Raw genomic sequence first — 8649 nt, 5'->3', positions numbered from 1 at the left:
GTCCTCGAGAGTTTTGGTCGAGCAAGAGGGTCGGGGTGTGCTCCCGTGGTATAAGTTATCACGGTCGAGAGGGGGTATAAATATCGACCGTCAATCATGTCGAAGCTATCTGGGAGGGAGTTATATATATCGACAACGACGACATACATACATGGGAAAATAATGTTATCGGGGAGGGGGTATATCGACCCCCCCCCCCCCACGTGTTGAAGTTATCGGGAGGGGGTTATATCGACAACGACGACGTACGTACATGGGAAAATAATATTATCGGGGAAGGGGTATATCGACCCCCCCTCGTGTTGAAGTTATCGGGAGAGGGGTATATCGACGACGACAGACCCGATAAAACATAAGAAAACGAAGAAGAAATAAAAAGAGGAGAAGAAGAAAGGAATAGAGGAGAAGATCAAAGAAAAAAAAAGAAGAAAAAAAAGAGGAGAAGAAGAAAGGAATAGAGGAGAGAAGAAGAAAAAATAGAATTTTTTCTATTTTTTCTTCTTCTCTTCTATTCCTCTCTTCTTCTCCTCTTCTTTTTCTTCTTTTTTCCTCTTCTTATTTATTTCTCCTCTTCTTCCTCTCCTCTTCTTCTCCTTTCTTCCTCTTCTTATTTTCCTTTTTCCTCTCATTCATAAAAAAATGTTCAAATAGAAAATTTCAAAAAAAAGTAAAGGTTTTGCCTAATGCATTGTTCATATGAATATACAAACATTTGCATATTCTACAATAATTAATATCACCAAAAAAATCTATGAACAGAAAAAAAATCCTAACTTTTCTAAAAATCTATCTTTTGCATATATACATAAACATATATATACACAGAGAACATATATACATACATATATACATTTTTATAAAAATGCAAAAAAAAGATCTAAAAAAGGACATATAAACAGATATACACACATACATATACTCATACATATACATATAATCAGGAAAAAAATCATATATATGTGCAGAAAAAAATCAGGAGGAAGGGGCAGTGCCGGCCCTGACCAAGGCGACGGCGGCACGTCGGGGCAGGGGCAGAGGCGACGACGGCATGGTCGGGGTAGGGGCAGAGGCGACGGCGGCGTGGTCGGGGCAGGGCGAGGCAAAGGCGACGGCGGCGTGGTCGGGGCAGCTGGGGCGACGACGACGTGGTCGGGGCAGGGGCGCACGGCGTGGTCGGGGCGGGCCGCCGGCGGCGTGCTCGGGGAAGGGGCGGCGGCGCGTCGACGAGGCAGCAGAGGGCGGCGACGGCGTCGACGGGGCGAGCTCGGGCAGCCTGGCGGCGTCGTCGTGGCGGGGCAACTGCAGAGATGAATCTGAAAAACGCTAAGTGTTTTCTTATATACTCCGAGCATTGGTCCCGGTTCGTGGCACCAACCGGGACCAATGCCCCCCTTTAGTCCCGGTTGGTGCCACCAACCGGGATCAAAGGCCTCTTTTCAGCAGCCCAAAGGACGGGAAGCGGCGGCCTTTGGTCCCGGTTGGTGGCACCAACCGGGACTAAAGGGGGGCATTGGTCCCGTTGGTGCCACGAACCGGGACCAAAGGGTGGCATTGGTCCCGGTTCGTGCCACCAACCGGGACCAATGGCCTTGCACAGCGGCGTGGTGGTGGGAGTTTAGTCCGACCTCGCTAGCTGAGAGTGCGGTGCGCCTGAGCTGTCGAGCTCCTCTCTAAAGCAGGCTTACGGGCCTAACCTCTCTATACATGCCTCTGGGCCTACTGGGCCTTCTGCGGTCCTGAATCCTGGCCCATGGATGGGTTTCTAGTCGTATTCAGGCCGTGGTAGGTGGCATAATTTTTATTTTTGCCTGTTTTTTTGTTTTCTTTTTTGCTTTATTTATTTTGTTTTGTTTCTACTTACAACAAAAAACTTATTTATTTTATTTTATTTTGTTTCTAATTACTTATTTATTTTACTTTATGATAATTCTTTTTGCTATTAAAGTTTCTAACAAAAAAGTTCTTTATGAAAATTATTTTTGCTTTCAATGATTTTGAACAGAAAATACTTCGATAATTTTAGTTGCATCAATTTTATATAGTTTTAGTTTCAATAATACTAGAGGTTGCTTATAATGTTTTGAACAGAAAATACTTTGATAATTTTAGTTTCATAAATTTTATTTATTTTATTATAGTTTATTTTATTTTGTTTCTACTTATATATTTTATTAAAGTTTATATTATTTTGTTTCCAATTAGTTATTTATTTTATTTGTTATTTTTCATGCACCATTTTTCATGCATTTACTGATTATTTTGAGCTATAAGACCCTAAAATTGAAAAGCATTTCAAATGAACTCTGAAAAGGTTGAAAGTTGGCATGGTATCATCATTTCATCCACATAGCATGTGCAAGAAAGTTGAGAGGGTTACGGCAAAAACTGGATGCACTTCGTGTACAAAACGGAAATCTCTTTCGAAGTATCAGGATTTCATACGGAAACTCGTCTGTTACAAAGGGATTTCATTTTTTAAAACTTATTTGAACTCCTGACTTTTTGTGTGTTCAAAATGCACCATTCAAAGCCACACCATCAATTTTCAACCCTTTCTGACTTCATCTGTTATTTTTCATGCATTTACTAATTATTTTGAGCTATAAGACCCTAAAATTGAAAAGCATTTGAAATGAACTCTGAAAAGGTTGAAAGTTGGCATGGTATCATCATTTCATCCACATAGCATGTGCAAGAAAGTTGATAGGGTTACGGCAAAAACTAGATGCACTTCGTGTACAAAACGGACAATGGTATCATACTCGTCTGTTACAAAGTTGGCATGGTATCATCATAATAGTTGCGGGAGAAAGTCTTCACTTTTTCTTCGCTTGTGTCATTTGCTTATTGCGCCGTAACCATGGATAATCTTCATCGTTTATCAGGATGCTTGGGTCAGCCTTGACTTTGAAGGGAGGAATTTCATGAAACTTTTCATAATCTTCAGACATGTCTTACTTGCCCTCCACTCCCACAATGTCCCTTTTTTCCTGAAAGAACTATGTGCCGCTTTGGCTCATCGTATGATGTATTCGCTTCCTTATCTTTTCTTTTTCTCGGTCTGGTAGACATGTCCTTCACATAGATAACCTGTGCCACATCATTTGGTAGGACGAACGGTTCGTCAGTGTACCCAAGATTGTTCAGATCCACTATTGTCATTCCGTACTGTGGGTCTACCTGTACCCCGCCTCCTGACAGATTGACCCATTTGCACTTAAACAAAGGGACCGTAAAATCATGTCCATAGTCAAGTTCCCATATGTCCACTATGTAACCATCATATGTGTCCTTTCCCCTCTCGGTTGCTGCATCAAAGCGGACACCGCCGTTTTGGTTGGTGCTCTTTTGATCTTGGGCGATCGTGTAAAATGTATTCCCATTTATCTTGTATCCTTTGTAAGTCAATACAGTCAAAGATGGTCCCCTGGACAACGAGTACAGCTCATCACAAAGAGTGGTGTCACCTCTAAGACGTGTTTCCAACCAACTGCTGAAAGTCCTGATGTGTTCACATGTAATCCAGTCGTCGCACTGCTTCGGGTGTTTGGAGCGCAGACTGTTCTTGTGTTGATCGACATACGGGGTCACCAAGGTAGAGTTCTGTAGAACTGTGTAGTGTGCTTGAGACCAAGAATGCCCATCCCTGCATATTATTGAGTCCGCTCCTAGCATGCCTTTTCCAGTCAGTCTCCCCTCATACCGTGATTTAGGGAGACCTATCTTCTTAAGGCCAGGAATGAAGTCAACACAAAACCCAATGACATCCTCTGTTTGATGGCCCATGGAGATGCTTCCTTCTGGCCTAGCGCGGTTACGGACATATTTCTTTAGGACTCCCATGAACCTCTCAAAGGGGAACATATTGTGTAGAAATACGGGCCCCAGAATGACAATCTCGTCGACTAGATGAACTAGGACGTGCGTCATGATATTGAAGAAGGATGGTGGGAACACCAGCTCGAAACTGACAAGACATTGCGCCACATCACTCCTTAGCCTTGGTATGATTTCTGGATCGATCACCTTCTGAGAGATTGCATTGAGGAATGCATATAGCTTCACAATGGCTAATCGGACGTTTTCCGGTAGAAGCCCCCTCAATGCACCCGGAAGCAGTTGCGTCATAATCACGTGGCAGTCATGAGACTTTAGGTTCTGGAACTTTTTCTCTGGCATATTTATTATTCCCTTTATATTCGACGAGAAGCCAATCAGGACCTTCATACTGCTTCGGAGGCATGCCGTCTTTTTCGTGCAAACGTTGCAGGTCCTCCCGTGCCTCAGGTGTATCTTTTGTCTTCCCATACACGCCCAAGAAGCCTAGCAGGTTCACGCAAAGGTTCTTCGTCACGTGCATCACGTCGATTGAAGAGCGGACCTCTAGCTCTTTCCAGTACGGTAGGTCCCAAAATATAGATTTCTTCTTCCACATGGGTGCGTGTCCCTCAACGTCATTCGGAACAGCTAGTCCGCCGGGACCCTTTCCAAAGATTACGTGTAAATCATTGACCATAGCAAGTACGTGATCACCGGTACGCATGGCGGGCTTCTTCCGGTGATCTGCCTCGCCTTTGAAATGCTTGCCTCTCTTTCGACATTGATGGTTGGTCAGAAGAAATCGATGATGGCCCAGGTACACATTCTTCCTGCATTTGTCCAGGTATATACTTTTAGTGTCATCTAAACAGTGCGTGCATGCGTGGTATCCCTTGTTTGTCTGTCCTGAAAGGTTACTGAGAGCGGGCCAATCGTTGATGGTTACAAACAGCAACGCGTGCAGGTTAAATTCCTCCTGTTTGTGCTCATCCCACGTACGTACACCGTTTCCATTCCACAGCTGTAAAAGTTCTTCAACTAATGGCCTTAGATACACATCAATGTCGTTGCCGGGTTGCTTAGGGCCTTGGATGAGAACTGGCATCATAATGAACTTCCGCTTCATGCTCATCCAAGGAGGAAGGTTATACATACATAGAGTCACGGGCCAGGTGTTGTGATTGCTGCTCTGCTCCCCGAAAGGATTAATGCCATCTGTGCTTAAACCAAACCATACGTTCCTTGGGTCAGCTGCAAACTCAGCCCAGTACTTTCTCTTGATTTTTCTCCACTGCGACCCGTCAGCGGGTGCTCTGAACTTCCCGTCTTTCTTACGGCCCTCACTGTGCCATCGCATCAACTTGGCATGCTCTTCGTTTCTGAACAGACGTTTCAACCGTGGTATTATAGGAGCATACCACATCACCTTCGCAGGAACCCTCTTCCTGGGGGGCTCGCCGTCAACATCACCAGGGTCATCTCGTCTGATCTTATACCGCAATGCACCACATACCGGGCATGCGTTCAGATCCTTGTACGCACCGCGGTAGAGGATGCAGTCATTAGGGCATGCATGTATGTTCTGCATCTCCAATCCTAGAGGGCATACGACCTTCTTTGCTGCGTATGTACTGTCGGGCAATCCGTTATCCTTTGGAAGCTTCTTCTTCAATATTTTCAATAGCTTCTCAAATCCTTTGTCAGGCACAACATTCTCTGCCTTCCACTGCAGCAATTCCAGTACGGTACCGAGCTTTGTGTTGCCATCTTCGCAATTGGGGTACAACCCTTTTTTGTGATCCTCTAACATGCGATCGAACTTCATCTTCTCCTTTTGACTTTCGCATTGCGTCCTTGCATCGACAATGACCCGGCGGAGATCATCATCATCGGGCACTGGTTCCTCTTGATCTTCAGTAGCTTCCCCCCTTGCAGCATCATTGGGCACATCGTCTAGTTCCTCTTGATCTTCAGCAGCTTCCCCCGTTGTAGCATCACCGTATTCAGGGGGCACATAGTTGTCATCGTCCTCTTCTTCTTCGCCGTCTTCCATCATAACCCCTATTTCTCCGTGCCTCATCCAAACATTATAGTGTGGCATGAAACCCTTGTAAAGCAGGTGGGTGTGAAGGATTTTCCGGTCAGAGTAAGACTTCGTATTCCCACATGTAGGGCATGGACAACACATAAAACCATTCTGCTTGTTTGCCTCAGCCACTTCGAGAAAATCATGCACGCCCTTAATGTACTCGGAGGTGTGTCTGTCACCGTACATCCATTGCCGGTTCATCTGCATGCATTAGATATAATTAAGTGTGTCAAAAACCATTACAGAACATCATGAATAGATAATTAAGTGACCAAATTAATAGAAGTTCATCATCACATTAAAACCAAAGTACATACATAGTTGTCATCTAACAACATATATATAGCTCTCCAGAGCATCTAATTAATTAAACCATACATTGAAACTATGTAAAACATTTCAATGCGAAAACAAATGCGATCATAATCGCAGCCAAGGTAACAATTGATCCAACGGCATAATGATACCAAGCCTCGGTATGAATGGCATATTTTCTAATCTTTCTAATCTTCAAGCGCATTGCATCCATCTTGATCTTGTGATCATCGACGACATCCACAACATGCAACTCCAATATCATCTTCTCCTCCTCAATTTTTTTTATTTTTTCCTTCAAGTAATTGTTTTCTTCTTCAACTAAATTTAAACTCTCGACAATAGGGTCGGTTGGAATTTCCGGTTCAACCACCTCCTAGATAAATAAAATCTATGTCACGTTGGTCGGCATATTTGTCATAAACAATAAATGAACCAAATAGTTATAAAAAGATATTATATACCACATTCGAATCATAGACAGGACGAGGGCCGACGGGGGCGGATACCAAAACCATCGCACTATGTAATAAGAAGGAATAATAAAAGTAACAAAATTAGACAAGTATCTATCTAAAGTAAGATTTTTTTTCTTTCAAAAAGAAGATAAGAACAAGAGGCTCACCATGGTGGTGCTAGCGACAAGATCGGCGCGGGCGATCGACGACGGTGAAGACGGGGACGGGACGTGACGGACCGCTAAACCTAGACAAATCTCGGGGAAAATGGAGCTCGGAGGTCGAGTTTCGAGAGGAGAAAGATTAACTAGTGTGGCTCAGACATTTCATCGAACACTTCATGTGCATAGGAGGTGAGCTAGAGCACCCAGATGCCCTCCCCTCGTCGGCCAGAAAAACAGAGCACTGTGGAGTGCTCTGCTGTGGCGATGGGGTATATATAGGCAACTCATTGGTCCCGGTTCGTGGCACCAACCGGGACTAAAGGCCTTTGGTCCTGGTTGGTGCCACGAACCGGGACCAATGCCCCCTTCAGTCCCAGTTGGTGGCACCAACCGGGACCAAAGGCCTTGTGCTGCCCCGCGTCAAAAGTTTAGTCCCACCTCGCTAGTTTAGAGAGCTCGAGAGTGGTTTATAAGCGCTGCTGCGCCCACCCTCTCGAGCTCCTCTCAACTGCAGGCTTTCGGGCCTAACCGTTCTCTTTGCCTGTGGGGCCTACTGGGCCTTCTGCGGGCCTGAATCCTGGCCCATGGATGGGTTTCAAGTCGTATTCAGGTCGTGGTGGCCCAGTAGGTGGCATTATTTTTTTCCCTGTTTTTTGTTTTCTCTTTTGCTTTATTTATTTTGTTTTGTTTCTACTTACAACAAAAAACTTATTTATTTTATTCCATTTTGTTTCTAATTACTTATGTATTTTACTTTATTTATTTTACTGCTGCTATTTTTATTTATTTTACTGCTGCTATTTTTATTTATTTTATTAAGGTTTATTTATTTTATTTACTATAGTTTATTTTACTTTGTTTTATTAAGGTTTATTTATTTTTATTTTTTATTAAGGTTTATTTATTTTATTTACTATAAAAAATGAACATAGATGCGCCTATAGAGAAAATTCAACCTAAATTCATAATAAATTTCTATGAAATTCAGAGAAATTTACTCTGAATTTAGGTCAAATTCCCTGTATAAGGGCATCTATTTTCACTTTGAGAGGAGCTCAACAAGGCAGAGAGGGACGGGCTTATAAACCGGTGTGAGCGCCCTTCGGTTGGCGAGGTGGGACTAAACTCTGACCGCAACTAGGACCAACCCTTTAGTCCCGGTTTGTGGTCTGAACCGGGACTAAAGGGTGAGCCTCTGGTCCCGGTTCAAGCCACCAACCGGGACCAATGGTGGTGGGCCAGGAGCGAGGCCCATTGGTCCCGGTTTGTCCCACCAACCGGGACCAAAGGATCCGGACGAACCATGACCATTGCCCCCACGAGGCCCGGCAGGCCCCTGGCCGCATGAACCGGGACCAATGCTCACATTAGTCCCGGTTCGTGACTGAACCGGGACTAATGTGAATATTGCCCTGTGACCAAAGCCCAGTTTTCTACTAGTGAATGGCAATGGGCGCACTAGTTGTGATAGTAACAAAACTTCTGAAAACAGGTTTATCCTTTCGCCCAACTCTAGATTTGGTGTCTAAGAACAAACTGGATGGTGGTTTTCGCTAAAGAGGAAAGCTTAGTAAGTAGGAAAAAATAAAATTAGAAAATCAACCTGTGAAGTTTATATCTTCCTGGCCTTGGGGCATGTAACATACCTTGTACATATCAAACTTTTTCAATAAATATATAATCAACATGATGCGAGCCTTCTGTTTTTCTTTTGCAAAAAAAAAGTTCAAAAAACAAGAACTGCCGAAAAAGAAAAAAAAGCAAAGAAGAAAATCACAAACCTCATACAGAAAATAAAATCACT

The sequence above is a fragment of the Aegilops tauschii genome, chromosome 5 (assembly GCF_002575655.3).
Source record: "Aegilops tauschii subsp. strangulata cultivar AL8/78 chromosome 5, Aet v6.0, whole genome shotgun sequence".
Lineage (NCBI taxonomy): Eukaryota > Viridiplantae > Streptophyta > Magnoliopsida > Poales > Poaceae > Aegilops > Aegilops tauschii.
Note: the sequence above shows the minus strand (reverse complement) of the source record.